This window comes from Mustela erminea, chromosome 6, assembly GCF_009829155.1.
Source record: "Mustela erminea isolate mMusErm1 chromosome 6, mMusErm1.Pri, whole genome shotgun sequence".
Classification (NCBI taxonomy): Eukaryota; Metazoa; Chordata; class Mammalia; order Carnivora; family Mustelidae; genus Mustela; species Mustela erminea.
In genome coordinates, this window is record NC_045619.1 from 2,299,913 (window position 1) to 2,321,492 (window position 21,580).

Below are 21,580 nucleotides of genomic sequence, written 5' to 3' on the forward strand. Positions count from 1 at the left end.
ATAAATAAAAAATAAATTAAAGAAAAAAAAAAGAAAATGGTACTGCTCCATACCTAGTTCCGTGGGAAACCAGCAACCATGTAAAACGTTGGAACTACTCTGTGCTTTTCCTCTTTTTCCTCAAGCAAATCTCATGAGCTGCAACTTCACTGTCAACCTGATTATCCGTTCTCGTGCCACCGCGCCCCCTCTGCAGTCCAGGCGCTTTACCGCTACTTGCACCACTGCAGTAGCCTCCTGACTGTCCTCCTGTCCTACACCCCCATGTCTCTGCCCTCTGTCATATCCTTGGCGTATGACTTTCACGCTGAAAGCTTGCCGTGGATTCCCAGATCCAAAATGGCACCTACAGCCCCCAAGCTCCTCTGTGATCTAGCTCATTTCACCTTCTTCATCAAGGCTACTCCACCTTCTCTCAGCAAACTCTGTGTACACAACTCCAATATCCCACAGTTCTTCCCCTCTAGGGCCCCAGCGATGCTGCCATGCAGCTTGGGAGTCCGTCCCATCCTGCTTTAGCTCTTCTTTCTCTCCAGGTCTAAGGTTGAAAGTCACTTTTCTAGGCAGGGCACCCCTACCCATCGAGCTGAAATGTGGTCTCTCTTACTTTTTTTTTAATTTATTTTTTATTTATTTTCAGCATAACAGTATGCATTATTTTTGCACCACACCCAGTGCTCCATGCAATCCGTGCCCTCTCTAATACCCACCACCTGGTACCCCAACCTCCCACCCCCCACCACTTCAAAACCCTCAGATTGTTTTTCAGAGTCCATAGTCTCTCATGGTTCACCTCCCCTTCCAATTTTCCCCAACTCCCTTCTCCTCTCCATCTCCCCATGTCCTCCATGTTATTTGTTATGCTCCACAAGTAAGTGAAACCGTATGATGATTGATTCTCTCTGCTTGACTTATTTCACTCAGCATAATCTCTTCCAGTCCCATCCATGTTGCTACAAAAGTTGGGTATTCATCCTTTCTGGTGAAGGCATCATACTCCAACGTGTATATGGACCACATCTTCCTTATCCATTCAATGTAAGTTGGTGCAGCCTCTTTGAAGAACAGTGTGGAGATTCCTCAAGAAATTAAAAATAGAGCTTCCCTATGACCCTGCAATTGCACTACTGGGTATTTACCCCAAAGATACAGATGTAGTGAAAAGAAGGGCCATCTGTACCCCAATGTTTATAGTAGCAATGGCCATGGTCGCCAAACTGTGGAAGGAACCAATATGCCCTTCAGCAGTCTCTCTTATTAGGGTCTATGACAAGCATCACAATGTACAAACAGATGTCCACCTAGGGATTGATTTTCCTGCCTTCCCCACCTCCAACTGGAATGGACACTCCTGGGACACAGGTGTCACCTCGCTCTCTGCTGTGTTCCCGGCACCTGGTGTCCAGCACAAAGTAGGACTCATCACCTATGTGCTGGGTGGATGAATTAGGTAGTCATCCTGCCCTACCATCTCCCCAGACTGCTCTGAGGCTCATGAAAGGGCTGTCTGCAGCACCGGGAACACCGTGAGGTCTTAAGTCAGCAATGCGTCAAGCAGCAGAATAAGCCATTCATGTGAGGACAGACCTGCCTGGCTGGTTAAAAAGAGAGGGACCAACAATATGCCAGACACTATAAATCAGCACTTTAATGCTTTCAACAGCATCTGAGATGGCATTTATTTTTACGGAAGGGACACTGAGGCTAAGGTGACAATTTGCACAAAATGACATCCAGCAGAAAATGAAGAACAGGATTTGTAGCAGGTTTAGACTAAGTCCATCCCACACTCTTCCCATAGCCCCACACAGCCACGATATCTCCTTCCTAAACTGTCCCCACCGGCACACAGACAGGGACAGTGCACAGCCCACCCCAGGCCACTCTACTCCCTGAAAGCTCCCTGCCAAATGGTGGGTAGAAGCCCTGGGCAGTCTCTCTCAGACATCAACTGTGGTCTTGCTTCTCACTGCCCAACTGGGTGGCATGCACTGGGCATCTCTGTGCCAGTGGAGCTCCCAGGTTCTGCTTGAGAAGCTTCTAGCAACCTCTACCATGGCCCCCCTTAAGCCTGCTCATGCCCTGTCTAGAAGGGGTAGTGCACACACCACTGCCCTGGGCTCTGGACACCAGTGTGTCGGACAGTTTGCAGCTAGACTACTCTTCTGTGTGGCCAGCTCCCTTGGAAAGACTAGTGAGACCAGCGGTCCCAGAGAGGACCTGCAGGGTAGGTGATGGACACGGCTTGTCAGTCCGGCAGTCCCTGCTCCACAATCAGCTGTGCTGTGTGCAGAACAGGACCATGTCAGAAGAGGAGTCCAAGGGAGTTTTGGGGGCCCTGTGGTTTGTCCAGAATTGCAAATGGAGGATTCTACATACATATACCCAACCAATTCTCTCTGGAGGCTTTATACCAGGCACTTTGCTAGCAACCTCAGATGCAGAGCTGATTTCATCTGAACTGCGGTGCATTTCACGGAACAAGAGAGCAAATCTTTATAAGCGTCCATCGGTGTCAGGATTACACACATGCCACACCAAGCCCTGAACTCGACAAGCACAGGCTGGGTGCAGGAGCTGGAACTGGGATCCAGCCATCCAGGCTGGACGAAGGCTACAACAGTGATGGTGACAGTGGTGATGGTGACGGTGACCGTGATGATGATGATAATGACAATGATGATAAGGATGATGGTGACGAGGAGGATGGTGATCACAATGATGATGACGACAGTGTTGATGGTGACGATAATGACAATGGTAGTGATGATGATGACTATGATGACGATGATGATGATGGTGGTGGTGGTGATGCTGATGGTGGAGACAATGGTGATGGTGATGTCGACGATGACAATGACGACAGTGATGATGGTGACGATAATGACAGTGGTGGTGATGACGACGATGACGATGATGATGATGGTGATGACAATGATGCTGATGGTGGAGACAATGGTGATGGTGATGACAACAATGACGATGACGACAGTGATGATGGTGACGATAATGACAGTGGTGGTGATGACGATGACAATGACGACAGTGATGATGGTGACGATAATGACAGTGGTGGTGATGACGACGATGACAATGATGATGATGGTGATGACAATGATGCTGATGGTGGAGACAATGGTGATGGTAATGACAACAATGACGATGACGACAGTGATGATGGTGACGATAATGACAGTGGTGGTGATGACGATGACGATGATGATGATGGTGATGACGATGATGCTGATGGTGGAGACAATGGTGATGGTGATGACAACGATGACGACGACAGTGATGATGGTGACAATAATGACAGTGGTGGTGATGACGATGACAATGACGACAGTGATGATGGTGACGATAATGACAATGGTGGTGATGACGACGATGACAATGATGATGATGGTGATGACAATGATGCTGATGGTGGAGACAATGGTGATGGTGATGACAACGATGACAATGACAACAGTGATGATGGTGACGATAATGACAGTGGTGGTGATGACGATGATGATGATGGTGATGACGATGATGCTGATGGTGGAGACAATGGTGATGGTGATGACAACAATGACGATGACGACAGTGATGATGGTGACGATAATGACAGTGATGGTGATGACGATGACGATGATGATGATGGTGATGATGATGATGCTGATGGTGGAGACAATGGTGATGGTGATGACAACGATGACAATGACAACAGTGATGATGGTGACGATAATGACAGTGGTGGTGATGACGATGACAATGACGACAGTGATGATGGTGACGATAATGACAATGGTGGTGATGACGACGATGACAATGATGATGATGGTGATGACAATGATGCTGATGGTGGAGACAATGGTGATGGTGATGACAACGATGACAATGACAACAGTGATGATGGTGACGATAATGACAGTGGTGGTGATGACGATGACGATGATGATGATGGTGATGACGATGATGCTGATGGTAGAGACAATGGTGATGGTGATGACAACGATGACGATGACAACAGTGATGATGGTGACGATAATGACAGTGGTGGTGATGATGATGACGATGACGACAGTGATGATGGTGACGATAATGACAATGGTGGTGATGACGATGATGACAATGATGATGATGGTGATGACAATGATGCTGATGGTGGAGACAATGGTGATGGTGATGACAATGATGACGGTGATGACAGTGAGGATGGTGACGACGAGGACAATGGTGATGGATGACGGTGATGACAGTGACTCTGGGCTCCCCATCTGCACTATGAAGCAGCTTTGGTGTCCATGCCTGTGTCCCAGGATGGTTGTAGAAAACACATGAATGACTCATAGAAGATGCCTGAAGGAGCACTCACGCAGAGTCAGGACAATGAACGTGTCACCGGGAACTCTCTGTGCTTGAAGGGGAAAACTCCGGGAGGCAGACAGGGTTCCAGTGCACCCAGAGCCACTCGTCAAACAAGTTGCAGGGTGAGGACGTGAGCTCTTGTCCCAGGAGGGCCATCTTCCTCCTTTCTTTGACTATCCCGACCGTAGACACCCCTGACAATGTTATGAAAGCATCTGCAAAGAAAGGGTGTTGTCGGAGTATAAGGAATTTAGAACACAGTAATGTGAGAAGATAATGGGGTAAGGAAAGCAATAAAAGTCCACTTCCAAAAGTCAGTCCCTGGCATGGAAGGGGATCCATACACACTGGCCAAGGACGTGGAGGGGAGACCCACAGTGGGAGGAGAGGGAATGGGAGGTAGTGGGGGCAGGGTTTCAGTCCCGCAAGGAGGAAAGTCTTCCAGAGAAACGCACACACCATACCCCGGCCCTGGACTCCAGTCCTGGCCAGCTCAGATGGTTCTGGGATCCGGGATCAAGTCTCCTTTCCTCTGACACAATCAGGGTTGCACTGAGAGATCTCAAGATGCTCCGCACACAAGGTCTGTAGACGTCCCTCTGGTGTGTGCAGACTGGCCCCACGTCCCCTCCTGCCAGCCCAGGCAGCAGCTGTGCTCCCATGTGACCAAGGGAAAGCAGCCACGTACAGAGAGGCTCTTGACCCTGCCCTCTCCCTGCAGCACCTGGCCGTGCCTCTCCCTGCATGGTGGAGGAAAGTACACCCTTAATTCTTCTCCATTCCAGCTGCTCTGCCACCCATGGGCCATGAGGAATGGACTTTGCATCCCATCAGCCTTCTACCTGAATGCCAGGTCCAGGTGTGAGTTCTGGGCTCCGGCTGAGAGTCCTGCTGCCTCCTCAGTGCTGCTCCCTGATGTGGTGACCACAGTCATCCCTGTCAGCACCAGGAGCACATGTGGGCGGCACACACCTGCTCTGTGAAGGGGGACAGTACGGGGTGTACCACCAGGATTTCCCACTGGGCCCTGACACCTTGCATTCCCAAGCCAATCCTCTGGCTAGAAGGAGACATACCTTCCCTTTAATCCTTCCTGGTCTCCCCTGGACTCAAGCCATTCTCACATTTAGATAGATAAGAACACAGATGATAGATAGATAGATAGATAGAGACAGGATAGATAAGTAAGACAGACAGGTATGTACGTACACGTCCATCGGTTGGCAAGCCAGCCCGCTCTCAGTCCTGTCATCTTGGCCCCTCCGGCCCCTGTGCCTGCCCTCCCGGGTCTGCCCCTAACTTGGCACGTTTCCCCCAGTTCACGCCAGCTCCGGCCCCATCGCGGCACTGAACCCGCCGTCATGAAGATCCCCTTCCCTGTGAATTTCTGATCCCAGATTCCTCTCAGATTCAGATTTTTACATCTTTGTAAATCATCTCTGCAGGTGCCCTTCCTGCTGGCCCGCCTGTCTGGGCCGCAGGGAGCCCTCCCCGCTCCCCAGCCACCCCCCCCCCCCGCCCCGTCTCACTCCCAGCCCCTCTGCCACAGTCTTCCCTCTCCGTGCTGGACTCCAGTGGGCTCCTGCTTCAGACGACCGATAGGCTTTTCCAGTTTGCTATTAAAAACTGTACAAAGATGTAAAAATCTGAAAACCTAGATTACCACCAAAAAGCAAAATGGACAGTCTGGCGTAGACGCAGTCCGGCACAAACGCGATGACGAGGTGTCTGCAGACACAGGAGCCACTTGCTGGCAGCCAGCCGGTGTTGACCCCACTGCTCGTCCCAGAACCCGCCAGCACAGCCCCGTTGCCGCTCCCTGCCGCCCAATCACCCACACACCCGCGTCATCGCCAGCACCTCGAGGAAGCTGGAGCTCAGAGGTCACGTAGTTGCCCGCACCGCACAGCAAGCTCAGGGAGGAGCGGGTTTGCCTCCAGAGCCTGTCGCCCCCCCCACCCCGCAGACGCCTGCTGATTAGGAGGTGTAACCCCTTGGCAAGTGCGACTTCGCTCTCTGGATCTAACTCAACGCCAGGCCCCTCTGGCTGTTCATGAGCCACTTCTGGGGTGGACAGAACGCAGGGCCCCATCCCTCCCGCATGGGGGCACATTCCCTTGTGGAGCCGGGCTGGGGCTCCCAGAGAGGAGGCAGGAGGAGGCTGGGGGCACCCTGAGAGCCCGGGACCCGGGAGCAAAAGCTGGGACGGGCAGGGGCGAGCAGGACCTCTCTGTGGGCAGCGCGGGGTCTTCCGCCCGGCTCTTCCTTTCCTCTCCCCCTCCGGTCTCTCCTAAAGCAAACGGAATAAATGCCGAGTGTGTATTTTATCTGCAGATACGTGAGTTTGCATCTTTTTAAAGCACAGGCACACCGGCCCATCGGATGTCCAGTCCCGCATAGACGTGTGCGCGTGCGTGCAAAGCCCTCCAGCCCTCCGCGGTGTGTACGGGAGAGAAGCAGCGGCTTTTCCCGGAGCCTCCATCGTGATCCGAGTCTGGGTTCTGAAGATAAACAGGTTTCACAGGCCCCCATGGCTCCTGGAGGTCAGGAGTTAGATTCCGAAGCATGATCAGATCCCTTTGGGATTTCCCCGCTGGGCCGGGCTTCCGTCAGGGATGCCCAACGGCTGCCGGGCTCTGGTGTGTGGACGTGGCCATCGTGGGCCCTCCCAGTGGGTCTGCTGACACAAGAAGGTTTGAAGCTTCGGTGTTCAAAGCCCCGGGCAGATTCTTTATCGAGCACCTTCGATATGATATGCACGAGAAAACTAGCTTCCCATTTCAACGATCTCTCCCACGAGTAAAGCAGGGACAGATACTCATTTCTTTCCCCTTACTTTTCAGCTTTTAAAGTGAAGAGCAGATGCCCTGACCCTCTGCAGTAGTGGCCAGGCTTGATGTTTAGTACAAACTCAGGGCTTCAAACCCGTTCCACGCCGCTGTCCTCAGCAGTCGTGAGTTTAATGATGCTCAGAGGCCCCAGGTTTGGTTAGGAGAACTTCGTGGCCTCTGAGTCCCTTGTGGTTCTGCCTTTCCTTTTCTTGTTCTTTCTCCAAGACTTTTTAAATGGTGGTAAAGTCTGCCTGATGTCAGGTCGAGTCCTGGAATCGTTTTACAGTGTGCGGTTCGGGGCACGAAGCACACTCCCGGTGGTTTGCAGCCGTCCCCTCTAGGTAGTCCCAGAGCCCGTCGCCGTCCCAAACAAGATGTGTACAGGGACACTGCCTGCGTATCCATCACACCAGCCAAGAGCTGGAGACACCTCGAAGGTCCTCCCGTGGGATGGGCGCCACGCACCAATGGAATAGGGTTCAACCAGAAGAAGGGACGGAGTTCTGCCACAAGCCACGCCGTGGGTGAGCCTTAACAGCACGCCTCATGAAAGCAGCTGGTCACACTGGCGGTGAGTCTTCACCACCGTAAGCAAGGGCGTGTGTCCCGGCTTCTACCACTACGGAGTCGGGGCTCATCTGGGGCGTGTTCTGCCACACGCAGAACTAACCATTTCCCTGGGAAGCCCCGCTCACTGTCAGCCGGGACGTGGGAGCTCATGGCTGCTAGACTCTCATGCGTCTCCATGCCTTTCAAGAAAGGATGTGGTTCCTTTTTCTTACCACCCACCCATTATCCCAGTCCCTACAACCAACAGCGCGACCCGCCCGCTCTACCCCACGACACACAGACAGCTGCCTCAGCGACCCGGTCAACACCACCAGCAATTCCATGCCGAAAACCAGCTTGAGATGCTCTAGGGGTTCCTCCTTTTTGCCCTTCTGGGATGCGCCATAGGGATGCCCAGCCAAATCCGTCCCCGACCCACTGGGTGCACAGTTAAGTTCCTGTGTTTCGTTTTGCTTTTGGACCTAGGGATGGCCTTTCACATTTATTCTTCTTTTAAATTATATAAAATAAATGCGTGGTTTCAAAGTCAAATCTATATTCAAAGATGCTTGCCTTCTACTCTACACTGTCCCTTCCCTTGTGCTCTGGTCATTTTATGTATTTGTACATTTATTTGTTTTAGTTCGTGGTTTATCATTGCGCTATTTTTAACATACACATATACATACGTAAGACACGAATATGTATTTATTTTTATTTTTTTATTGTGTTCTGTTAGTCACCATATAATAAATCACTAGTTTTCAGTGTAGTTTTCCAAGATTCATTGTTTACTTACGACACGCCGTGCTCCAGGCAACACTTACGTGTCCTCTACTTCGTGGGAAATGTGGCCAGTGTCACACACTTTTCCCACTGCTTTTTCCCTTGTGACACACCTGGCTGACCCCGTGGCAGGTGGAATTAAGCCTGTGCCATCCTGGGGTCCAGGTTTCCCCCCACTTGAGGTTTTTCAGTCATTTGTATTCCAAACAGTGTTCCAGGGGGCACCCTGGTGCAGAGACAATCCAGGTCTTGTGGGACGGAAAATTTATTTAGTGGGATGTATCTCCTTAAGGAAAAAAAAAAAAAACACAAAATATTTCACGTTCATAAACTTAAGTACTACGAGCTCGTGCACGCCCTGGCAGGGTCCTGGGCTTGGAGCCTCCGTTCCATCAGCCCCACAACGAGCCCGCCTGTGCTGGTGTCGCCATCTTCCCGCGTGTCGCTGGCTCTTTGGGGGCGCTCCCAGCGGTGGGAACGGTGTACCAGGGCTGTGCAGGACGCTGCTAACTGCCTCTAGTCACGGGTGGGGCTGGTCTCAGCCACAGTGCCCACCTCACTGTGGTTTGTCCATCTCCACGGTGCTCGCTCTTCGAGGTCTTGCTCCTAGTGCATGACACGGGACCGCCACGTCCCTGTAATCTGCATTTACACGTCTTCACAGGTGTCAGGGTTGTATTAATTTCTGTTTCAATTGAGTCATTTGTTGATATCTTTCACCCACAGTAGGACATGATGTTAAGTGAAATCAACCAAAAAGACAAGGGCTGTACACGAGGTCGCGGGGTAGCCAAATCCACAGACGGAAAGCAGATGGCGGGCGCCAGGGAGGGGACGGGCGGATGGGAAGGTCGCGCTTCAGGGCACAGGGTTTCGGTCCCGCAAGGTGAGAAGACCTCCGCAAACATGCGTACAATAACGTGAACGCACTTAACACTGCGGAGCTGTACGCTTGGAAGGGGTTGAGATGATAAATTTTATGCGGTAGGTACTTCACCAAAAATGATAATATTCAAAAATAAAATCAGGTAGCCGATTCCTCTCACGTTGTACTTTTCCAGAATGGTTTTAGCAGTTTCAGTGCTGTTGCTTTTCCGTAAACATTTTATAATAATCCTGTCTAGCTCTATCGACGAAAAGAAATCTTGCCGAGACGGATGGGCATGGCATTAAACCTGCATATTAATTTGGGTAAAATTGACATCTTTTCTACATTCTTTTTTTTTTAATTTCTGCTCTTAGCTTTAGTATTCCTTCTTTCTGCTTATCGTGCTCTCCCTTTGCCCTTCAGATTTAGGTCCTAGCGTGGGAAGCTTGGACTCGTTATCGGAGACCCTTTCCGTGCGCGTGCGTGAGGGTTTTCAAGTCCTCTCTCTTCACCTCTCTAGCCATGCCCCAAAATTATGTGTTCAATCTCGTTCAGCTCAAAGTCGTTGTTTTTAATCTACCTTGACATTTCCTCTCTGACCCACGGATTACTTAGGATCCTGTTCCTTCAGCTCCAAGTGTCCAGACATTTTCCTATTTTTGTTCCGTTCCCCATTTCTAGTTCGGCTCCATTGCGCCAAGAACACACCACCTGCTTCCCATTCTTTTCAAATCTGTGCAAAGAGCTTCACGGCCAAGGACGCGTTCTATCCATCTTGACGTACTTCTGTGGGCCCCTGAACAGAAGGTGCGTTCTGCTCTGGTTGGACGGAGCGCTCCGTACGTGCGGGTACATCCTGCCGGCGGACGGCGTCGCCGCTTTCCTACCTGGCTGGTTTTCTGCCTATTGTTCCGTCAGCTTTCCAGACAGCGGTACGAGGTGTCCAGCCTCCACGCAGACCCCCACTTCCTTTGTCTGTTCTGTGGCGTTCTGTGTCACCTACTTTAGCACACGCAAATGTAGGACTTCGAGGCCCTCTGTGTGGACTGACCCCCATACCATTACGTAACAGCCCCCTCTGTCTCTGCTAGCATTCTCTGCTTCAAAGCCTGCTTCATCGGGTACAAACTGACCACTCCTGCTTGCCTGTGATCAATGTCTGCACGGCGCATTTCCTCCCTCCTTTTTCTTCGGATCTGCCTGGACGGTCACAGTTGAGGTGAGTCCCTTGCAGACACCACCCACGTGGGCCGTGCTTTGCGACCCATCCTACCCCCACGGCGACTCACTCAGTGCACGCAGAGCGTGATCATCGCGTGACGGCCGCTCGGTTAGGGCTCAGGTCTGCCATCGCAATCCCGGTCTTCTGTTTCTTATCTCTGAGGTTTTTTGTTCCCTTGTTTACTTTCGCTCATTTTCCCGTGGGCTCTTCGAACATTTCTTAGAATTCCGTGTTGAGGAATCTGTGGTGTTTTCAAGGGTATCTGTTTACACAGAATTGGAAGCGAGCGTGCGGGGTCCTGCTGGGCGTCCGGGGACCGTGCTGCAACCTACGGGTGTCGGCATCTGCTCGCTGGAGTGAAGTGCGGAAACCTCCATCCTCTTCACAGCCTTCTGCCTCCACAGCTTATAATAATATCCCCTTAAATACGTCCTTTGAGTGTATTTAGAACCATGTTGGACACTGTTGGAATTTCTGCTTCAACCACCAAGTGTAATTTGTAAGACTCAGGAGGAGAAGGAAAGCCTACCCGTTTATCCATATTTTGGTGAACGGTGTTCTTCCTTCCTTCTTGAGGCCGTGAGGCTCCCCCTTTTGCCCTTTCTGCTCTGCGCGAACTCTCCACCCTCCCTTCCCGGCGGGCCAGCTGGTAGCAGGTTCTCTTAGTTTCCCTCTACCCGAGAATGTCTGGATTTTCCTCTGTCCTTGAAGGATATTTTCACTGAGTGTGGGAAGGATATTTTTATAAAGTCTGGAAAGAATCTGGGGTTGACAGTCCTTTTCTTTCCGTACCTGAAACATATCGTGCTGTTTCCTTCTGGCCTCCAAGGTTTCTGAGGAGAAACCCACTGCCGTTCAAATTTTCTGGTCTTCCAGATAAGGTGCTGTTGCTCTCTGACTGCTTTTAATTTTTCTTCTTTGTTTTTACCTTCCATAAGTTGAATTATGATGTGCTGTGGCGTGGATTTCTTTAGGTTTAATCCTTTTCAGTTTCTTTCGACTTCGTGAGTCTGTGCATTTATGTGTCTCCCCAACTTGAGTAGTTGTCAGCCTCTCCCTATGTGTTCTCTCCTTCAGGGACAAAGTGGCCAAGTTTAGATGTCTGTTGTAATCCCACGGGCCCCCAAGGCTCTGCCTATTTCTCTTTAGCAGCTTTCTGTCTGTGTTTTTTTTTTTTTTAAGATTTTATTTATTTATTTTAGAGAGAACGAGCATATGCAGGGGGAGCAGGAGAGGCAGAAGCAGGCTCCCCACAAAGCAGGGAGCTTGAGGCAAGGCTCCGTCCCAGGACCCCGGGATCATGACCGGAGCCGAAGGCAGAATATTAACCACTCGTGTCACCCAGGCGCCCCTTTCTGTCTGTGTCCCGATGGGCTGTTCCTGTTCTGTTGTGACGTTCCCTGTGCCCACCCCCTTTTCTCTGTAGTGGTGGTGGAACTGTCCCAGCCACGGGGCTTTCTACTTCAGTGATGTCCTTCAGTTCTCAGGTCTCATTTGTCTTCTCCGCATGCACGTCTCTGTGCTAAGACTTTCTACTTCTCTGCCTCCTCCTTTTGTCCGGGAGTGTGCTCAGAATCGCTCACGGAAATGCTGCAGCCAGGCGCTCTGCAGTCTTTGTCAGACTAACAGCTCAGTGTTGCGGTGATTGTCTTCTGCATGCAGCTTGAGATCTTCCCAATTCCTGGTCTGGCAAGTGGTTTTCTGTTGGAAGCCGGCATGTCTGTTTTATCCTGGGTCAGGGTCTCATTTAGGCCCATGTTAGCTGCAGAGCAGGTCTGCCCCTGGTGCACACACTGCTTTCTTCCTCACCATGCTCATGGCCTCTAGAAGGCAGGGAAGAGGCACCAGACCAGCCCCAGAGGAGCATGTCTCCTCCCTGACAACTTGGACAGACCTTTGCTGCTGTCTGAGGCCACAGACTTTTCTGCAGTTGGAGAAAAGTTGTCTTACCTGTGCAGCTGCTGCCCCTCGGCTTGGCCCGTGGCTGGAGAGAACAGGCTCTTAGGGTTGTCTGTGGTGTTACCTGCACCCAGTGACATGTCCAGCTTGCCTCAGCCCCACATCTACAATAGAGGAGGCAAAAAATAAAACACCCCAAACTCAATCCATCTTGCCAGAAACAAGTCCTTGCTGATTTTTAAATGTTGTTGTTATAATACACAGTTTCTGTGAATTCTCTTTTTCTTTTCTGTGATAGTTCTTCCTTTGATTTGGGGGTATTTTCAAGACCCATAATTTTGGGGGCGCCTGGACGGCTCAGTAAGTTAAAGCCTCTGCCTTTGGCTCAGGTCATGATCTCAGGGTCCTGGGATTGAGCCCCGCATCGGGCTCTCTGCTCAGCAGGGAGCCTGCTTCCTCCTCTCTCTCTCTGCCTGCCTCTCTGCCTCCTTGTGATTTCTTTCTGTCAAATAAATAAATAAATCTTTAAAAAAAAAAAAAAAAGACCCATAATTTTGTCATCTGCAAGCAGAAGTGGGTTTACGTTTTCCCCCTCTCTTCCAGGCTCTGGGCCTCCAGCTCCTACTCCCAGCCCAGTTCTAAGTGGTCAGAGAGACGTTTTCTTCCCGTCCGTTGGTGTGCCCAGCGAGGGCTGTGCTCACTTTTCCATACAGTCAGTTGTTAACTTATTGGGTGTTTTTAACATGGATGGGGTTGATTATGTAAGAAGTCTCCCCTGTTTGGGAAGGGTCAGGTAATACTCGGTTCTACTTGTTTGGTGGATGATATTAACATAGTTCCCGACATTGAGACACTTTCTCCTCCTGATACACAACTCCTTGGCCAACGTGTGCAATTTCTTAGCACTCTTCTGCTCTGTCATGCCTTACGGAAGATCTTCGTGCACCCATGGTCATAAGGGAGATGGTCAGTACTTTGGTTTTTTAACAGAATCTCTATCAAGTGATGGGGGTTTACTTGCCTCATAGAAGGCACTTGGAAGGTTTCCATCTTTCCCTGGGTTCTGGAAAGATTTAAGTAGCATTGCTATTGTCGGTCTCCCTAAGCCTGGTGTGCTTCCCATGGGGGCATGGTGTTTGGCGGGAGTTAGTGCTGTTTTGCCACCCCTCTGTTTCCACAGCGGTACGTGGCCTACTTAATTAAGTTCTTTCTCTTGAATGGGGTCAGTTTTGCTCCTTTGCACATTGTTAGAAAATTATTTCATCTTGGCATTTAACTTTATTTGCTTACAATTCTCCAAAGTAATCTCATCATTTAAAAAATAAACTTTTCTGGATTCCATGGTTATTTACCCTTTGTTATTTCTAATTCTGCATATGAATACCTCCTCTCTCTCACCCCCTCCCCCACCGGGCACTTTTTATTCCGTCCACTCATTGTTCAGCTCTGCAGCAGATCTGGGGTGCATTTACTGGTTCTACCACATGTCTTTCAACTCTTTAATACTTTGCACTTTCTCTAGATTAACCTTGTTGTTGCTGTTTAAGCTCTTTGTGTTGGATACTCACTTATGTTTCTGTTTTCATTTTTATTGATATTCACTTTTATTTAAGGCTGAAATTATTGTTTTATACCTGCTTAATGGTATTCTATAGATTCATATACCTTTGGTTTTCATTATTATTAATTTCATGAAATTCTGTAATTTTATTCTCTATTTTGCTCTTCTCCCAATACTTCTTTAATCACGTGTTGGAGGGGAGGCATTTTTTTGTCTGGTTCATGCTATAATTACCTTCTCGTTTTATTGCTTGTGGGAAGAGAATGCTAAGTGTATTATTTCTATGCATTGGAATTTAATGACATTCTCTTAAAAGCATAAGATGTGGTCTGCGTGGAGGATGTTTCCTGTACTTTTAAGAAGACATATTCTCCGTCACCAGCGAGCAGACTTCAGTCTACAACGGTAAGGTCTGCCACTTTGGTCACATCACACAAGTGTTATTCCTTCTTCCTAAGAGTGTCCTTCTGGTCTGTCTTGGATGGAGTTTTGTTCTGGATGTTTCTGTTATAAGTGTATCTCTGTCGATTTCCTCTGGTATCTTCTATGATTTCCACTCTTTGAAAGTCACTTCTGTGTTATCAGGCACATATTTATTGAAACCGTGATGCCTTCCTTGTGAATTATAGCCTCAGCATCACAAACAGGCCCCCTTTAGATGCCTTCCAGGGCCTTTGGGTCTAGTCAGAGAGCACAGTTGCCAGACCTGCTTTCTATTTACATTTTTTCCTGTGATATCTTGCATGGACTTTCTTTCTGACCTTCTTATATCTCTTTATTTTAAACAGATTTCATTTATATAGCACAGTCCTGGGTTGTTGCACTTGTTAGCCAATCTGAAAATCATGTCTTTTATTTGAAACAAAATAGTGTGCCGATGCCCACTTCTATGCAGTATTTCTCAATATAATCGACGTAATCATTCCGCCATAGTTATATGACATATGTAGCCATACATGGGATTTCTAGACACACACGTGCCCGCACATACATTCACCCGCTGCATGCTATGGTTAATTTCTTCTTATTTGTTTTTTCATTCTTTCTTGAGAATATCCTTAGTTATCCAAAAAGGCTTTTGCTCTAACGGATGCTTTTGCACTCATGCCTTTGGATCCCCATTGTGTGTCTTCTCCTAGACACCGGTGACCTGTACCCCCATCTACTCTTCTCCCAAAGCGGCTGATTTGAGGTGATATATTTTTCTTTCTCAGGCATACCTATAATCAGCCAGATTATTCTGCATTTTACTAGTGGACCTCCCCCAATCTTGCCAGTTACCCGGATTCCACACTGTCAGAGCGTATAGTGGGTACACACCTTGTCAGAACGTATAGTGGGTACACACCTTGTCAGAACGTATAGTGGGTACACACTTTGTCAGAGCGTATAGTGGGTACACACCTTGTCAGAGCGTATAGTGGGTACACCTTGTCAGAGCGTATAGTGGGTACACACCTTGTCAGAGCGTATAGTGGGTACACACCTTGTCAGAACGTATAGTGGGTACACACTTTGTCAGAGCGTATAGTGGGTACACACCTTGTCAGAGCGTATAGTGGGTACACCTTGTCAGAGCGTATAGTGGGTACACACCTTGTCAGAGCGTATAGTGGGTACACACCTTGTCAGAGCGTATAGTGGGTACACACCTTGTCAGAGTGTATAGTGGGTACACACCTTGTCAGAGCGTATAGTGGGTACACACCTTGTCAGAGCGTATAGTGGGTACACGCCTTGTCAGAGCGTATAGTGGGTACACGCCTTGTCAGAGCGTATAGTGGGTACACGCCTTGTCAGAGCGTATAGTGGGTACACACCTTGTCCTCCTCTTCATCACACAGTAGGGGGTCCTACACATGCACCTGTTCCACAACCACTACTGCCTCACCCACATCCCTGCTGTGTGACCCTTTTTCTCAACCAGACATTTTGGGAAGGTCCACGTCAGCGATATTTTCCAAATTCTTACACATATATGTGTGTGAGAGTCAGCCTGGGTGGTTGCCTCCTGTCTGTCCTCCAGGGTCTCTCATAGGCTTCTCCATTTTCCTCTGGTATAAACACTTACTGTCAAAACATCTGACGTCAGTGTGACTTTCTTTCCTTTGTGATTCCTGATTTTTCTTTCTTTCTTTCTTTTTTTTTTTCATGAATGTCCAAGGAATTTTCTTATAATCTAAAGCCCCAAAGTTGTACTAGAATGTGTTTTGTATTGACCGTTCTGAGTAGACTTTTTCACAGACAGAGTGTGTCCTTTTTCAATACTCGACTTTAAATTTTCTCTTATTTTAAAAAGTGTTTTTTAAATATTGGATTTAGTGTTCATTCTGTCCCATGCTTTGGCTTCCTGCCTCAGTATCTCCAGTTATCCGTGTATCGTGTCTTCTTTTCCAGTCTTCCATATTTATTACTAGTATTTTCAGTGTCTTTCCTACTTCTCTTTTCCAAATACTCCCTCCTTTACATTTTTCTTATGTTGTTCACTCTGACAGGTCTATACTCTTGTCTTCCATCTAACTTTACTTCATGAACTGAAGTCATTTTTTCCCTCCATTTCTAATCATTTACTAAGTTCTAGGAGCCTCTGTCCTCCCTCCGTTCAGTCCTTTGATTTATGTGTCATCTTAGTTCTGTCATATTCTGTTCTTTCACTAATTCTTTTGTTTTGTTTTGTTTTGTTTTAATTTTATTTTTTCAGTGTTCCAAGATTTACTGTTTATGCACCACACCCCGTGCTCCATGCAATCCGTACCCTCCTTAATACCCACCACCAGGCTCACCTAACCCCACGTCCCCTCCAAAACCCCCACTGTGCTCCTCAGAGTCCACAGTCTCTCATGGTTCGTCTCCCTCCGATTTCCCCCAACTCCTGTCTCCTCTCTGTCTCCCCATGTCCTCCATGTTATGTTCTTTCATGAATTCTGTTGTTTGTATTAAAAATTCAGATTGTTCTGAAATATGTATTTAAACATCTGTTTATTTATAAATATTATATTAATATTTATATATAAATATTTGTATTTATATATAAGTATTATATTATATGTAATATATATAATATAATATTAAAATATTATAAATATACATTTAAAATTTAAATAATTATTTTTCTTAATTTTTCTGTTATATATTATTTTCTGTAGGGATGTTTTTATGCTAATTGTTCTTTTGTAGTTGTCGTTATTCTGACTTTGCATGAACTCAACAATTGTCTCTCATTGCTGATAATGTTTAAGGACGGTGGTCTCCCAGGATTAGTGGGAGGAAAGAGTGCCCCTCTCTAGCTCTTGCAGCTTCACAGATACCTCTTCTGATATTATCACCTGGTGTTCATAGAGAGAGCCATGCCTTTCCGGTGACCTGACTTTTCTTCTCCCCGCCGGCCCCCCCTTCATCTGGACACTCTCTTTTCTTTTCCCTAGGGTCCTTCTTAGGAAGTTCAGGCTGCTATCCAAAGAGACTTACACTGGGTGGCTTAATGTCAGGAATTTATTCCTTCAAGTCCTTGAGGCTGGAAATCCAAGATCAGGAGGCCAGTGCTTCCGGGTTTGCAGACATTCCTCTTCTCATCTTCTCTCTGTGCCTTCACGCGGAGCACAGGGAGCACTGCTCTCTTCAGCCCCTTATAAGGACACCATTCCCATCATGGGGGTCCCCTACCCACGACCTCATCTGAACCTAATTACCTTCCAAGGGCCCATCTCCAAATGTTGTCACATTGGGGAATAGGGTTTCAACATATGACACTGAGTGGATAAACCCCTCCCAGCAGTCGCCCCATAGCAGAGCCGTCCTTAGATCTGGACAAGATGGGCCTATGCTCTCGGCATGTCCACCCTCCCTTGCTGCTGTCCTTTTTCCTGGAGCAAGCAGCCTGTGGGACAAAGCAGTGTGCCACCAGAACCACTGTTTCTCTTCCAGACCAAAATCAAGCTTACCCAGGATCCTTAATTGACTTCCCTACTCTCCTACCTAGAAACACAATCAGATCCGGCTCCCAGGGTTGTTGGGAGGATTAAACTCAATGACCACTTTGAAAATTGCATAAAGTGCCGCTCTGCCTGGTCACTTACTGCTGGTGCCCAGACACAGCTTTGATTTCAATTCTGACTCTTGAGTCCACCGCAAATTGAGTTTTGCCTAAGATCCACTACAGGAGGATTGTCCCTCAGGGCAACCTTCCCTTAAACATATGATGGAGAAGAACCGTGCCATGCAATCTGCTGACCTCCGTCCATCCAGTCACGCATCCATTCACAAGCCCCCTCTGAGCACTCAATATGCACCAGCTTGACCCTGCCACCACAGCAGAGAGAAGAGAGAAAAAGGAAATTTTATAATACAACTGTAAATATTCACCAAGTACAGTACAGAAGTGTCTCTCTGTATATGATAAAAAACCTCCAAGGTGGAGAAGGTGCTTTAAACAGCACGCACGCCGAGTGCTACAGGACCCAGCAGTAATCATGCCAGCCCGTCGCCCGGAGCACTGACCATGCTCCAGGCTCCGTGATCCACACTTTTCATCCGTATCTAGCTGAATCCAGCCTGGTAGATGATGTCACGCTCACTCCGCATGTGGAAAACAAGACACGTTGAGGTTGAATGAGCTGGGATTCGAACCCTGATCCGACAGATCCCGGAACTCAAAGTCTAAAGCATTTTGACTTCTTAAGCTGGAGCTAGAGATAGAGCTGCCACCCTCATCATTAATTCCCATCAATAACTCACTTATTTGCATTAAGTTCGCAACGTCATTGAACACCTACTATGTGACGGGCACGAGGTCCTCACATTTCTGTCGGGGAATCATAAAAGCAATTTAGCAAGTAAACACGTGGCATAGTAGAGAACAGTGAATTCTTTACGTTAAAGGACATGCAGCGGGAGCTGAGGGTAGGGCTGCCTCCGGTGAGAGTCAGCTCAGCGCTAGAGGCAGTAGATTCGAAGGGCATCAGAGGCAGAGAGCACAGTATTTTATTTGGTATTTTATTTTCCCTTCCTGGTCTGGTGTCCTGTAGCCTTGAGCGAGTTACATAAAATGTCATTCCTTCAAGCTCTCTCATGGCAAAAATTTGAAATTGGCACTGGCAAAAATTTTATTCATATTCATAGAGATGAGTTGGTTGTACGTTAATCCCAACCTGTCACTGGTGGGGAAGTGCGTGCACTCAGGGTGCTGTGCAGCTTACTATGGGCACTTGCATTCGTTGGGGTTCGCCAGGGGAACGGAACCGACAGGATAGATCTACGCGGATACACACATACAGAGAGAGAGAGAGGAGACAGAGCGCTTTATTTTTAAAAACTGGTTCATGCAGTTGTGGGGGCTGACAAGTCTGAAGTCTGCAGGGCTGGCAGCAGCCTGAAAATTCCAGTAGGAGGTGATGCTGGGGTCTTCCGTCCAAAGGCTGTCTGGAGGCAGAACTCCCTTCAGAGGACCTCAGTTTTGTTTTATGTCTTTTGTTTTTGTTTTTGGTTTTTTTTCCTCTTATGGCTTTCAACTAGTTGGATGAATCCATGCGCTGTATGGAGTGAAATCTGCTTCACTCAGAGCCTAAATGTAAATCACAGCTAAAGAGTGTCTTCACAACAACATCTAGACCGGTGTCCAACCGAACAACTAACTGGGCTCCGCGGCCCAGCCGCGTTGACACGGGAGATTAACCATCACAGCACAGAAAGGGAGTGTAATCTGTGACATCGGTGGCCTCGGAAGCCTGGATGAACACGAAGAGGGAGCCACTCAGCTATCTGATGTTTCCCGAGTCATCCCCCCACCCCCACGGCCGCGCAAGGTCATTTCTGCAGTGACAGAGCTGACATTTGAAGATGCCGCTAATTTCATCTCTACCTGACTGTCCCCACATCACCCAGCAGGGCCTGGGTTGGCGGCCACCCGAGCTCTGCTGCGAGCGTGGGGGCCCTAGTCAGAGAGGCGGAGGTGCGGGGGCAGGCGATCCTCATCTCAAATGTCACAGTGATTTATAGACTATATTTCCTGGGAAAAGTGCAAAGATTTATTTCCAGGAGACAGGCTGTTTGTAAACACGCGGCTCGCAGGTGCGGCCGTGTGTGTGGGTGAGCCCTCGGGGGTTTATGCCTCCGCCGGGAGGAAGAGTAGCAGCAGGCCTGGAGGCGGGGGCGAGGGCTTGGCCCCGAAAACCTGGGGCTCCCTGCCCACCCATGGACACGTGTAATAACGGCTCCTTTTTCTTATCTCCTTAATGGAGCTAGAGCCAACGTTAAAAATAAAATAGCCAGCTCTTTTACTAGTAAACGGAGCTTATTTGGGAATAGCAGAGGAATCGAAAATGTGGGATAAGGAAGCTACGGGAGAACCACAGGTCCAAAGAGGCAAAGGAAGGGTCAGCTTTTACCGGGTCTTAGGGAGAATTTGGAGGGGGGTGTTCTGAACACACTCACTGGAGAAGGAAAAGCGTTCGAGGCGTGTCGTCTTCTCACTGGAGGCAAGCGGCGGCTGGTGCATTGTGGTTAGGGCAGGAAGGATCTTCCTTCTTTTTCTTAAAAGCAGGAGACGAAATCCCAAGGGAGAGGCGTCTTCGCTTGTCAAGATAATGGTCATCTTCCTCCCTCCTTCTGGTCGTGCGGCTGCTGTGAGGGGCCCGGGCGCGAGCGCCCGTTCAGGGCTTCCGGATTCCCGGGAAGGTTCCTTTATCTATTTTCACAGCAGAGTTACACGACTCACTTTGCCTACCCGGGTGAAAGCAGTAAGTGTTTTACCAAGGAGACATGAAAATCATAAATCTGTACGCACTAAGTAACCAAGCTTAAAAATATATAAAGCCATCATTGACGTGCAATAAGAAGAAATGAGAAGTCTGGAATCAGTCTAGGATGTGACCCCATCCCTGTCTTGGCCATCGAGAGCCACACTGGAAATCACCCTCACAAGACTCCGGGGAGCAGGAAGGGTCTCGGGCTCCTAGAGGGGGATGTGGTGGACAGAAATCTGCCTGAGAACTCAAGGCCCCCTCGTGTTCCCACACAGACCTTTCCCCGGAGCTCCCGGATAGAGAGCAGACCCGCGGGACGGCTTCACGGAAACCCACAGAGCCCCGGACACGAACGAGCCGCCCAGGGGGACCAAAGCTCCGCAAGAAGCAAGTCAGGGAGAAAAGAGCAGCCTTGGACCTCCGCGATCTGGACCACCACACGCAGGATGTGGAATACAGCAGGAGTAAAGAGAAGAGAGGGCCTCGGAAGCTCAAGGGAGGAGCAAAGACTCTCCTCCCACAGACAGAAAGAAAGCCGTGGAACTCCAGTGAGCGAGGCCGATGGCCAGCGGCCCCTCTGATCGCTCCCACGGGTTTGTGTGCAGACAGCCCGGACTCCGGGTCATCCCATCACCCTGCCCGCAGCCGTGGGGAGAGCGCAGGCGCCCGCGCAGCCGTCCTGCCCGCCCGTCCGGGATCTGGCGAGACTCCTCCAAGCCGCATGTCCCCTGACCGTCTCAGCATTCACGTTCATAGGCGTGATGCGAGGTC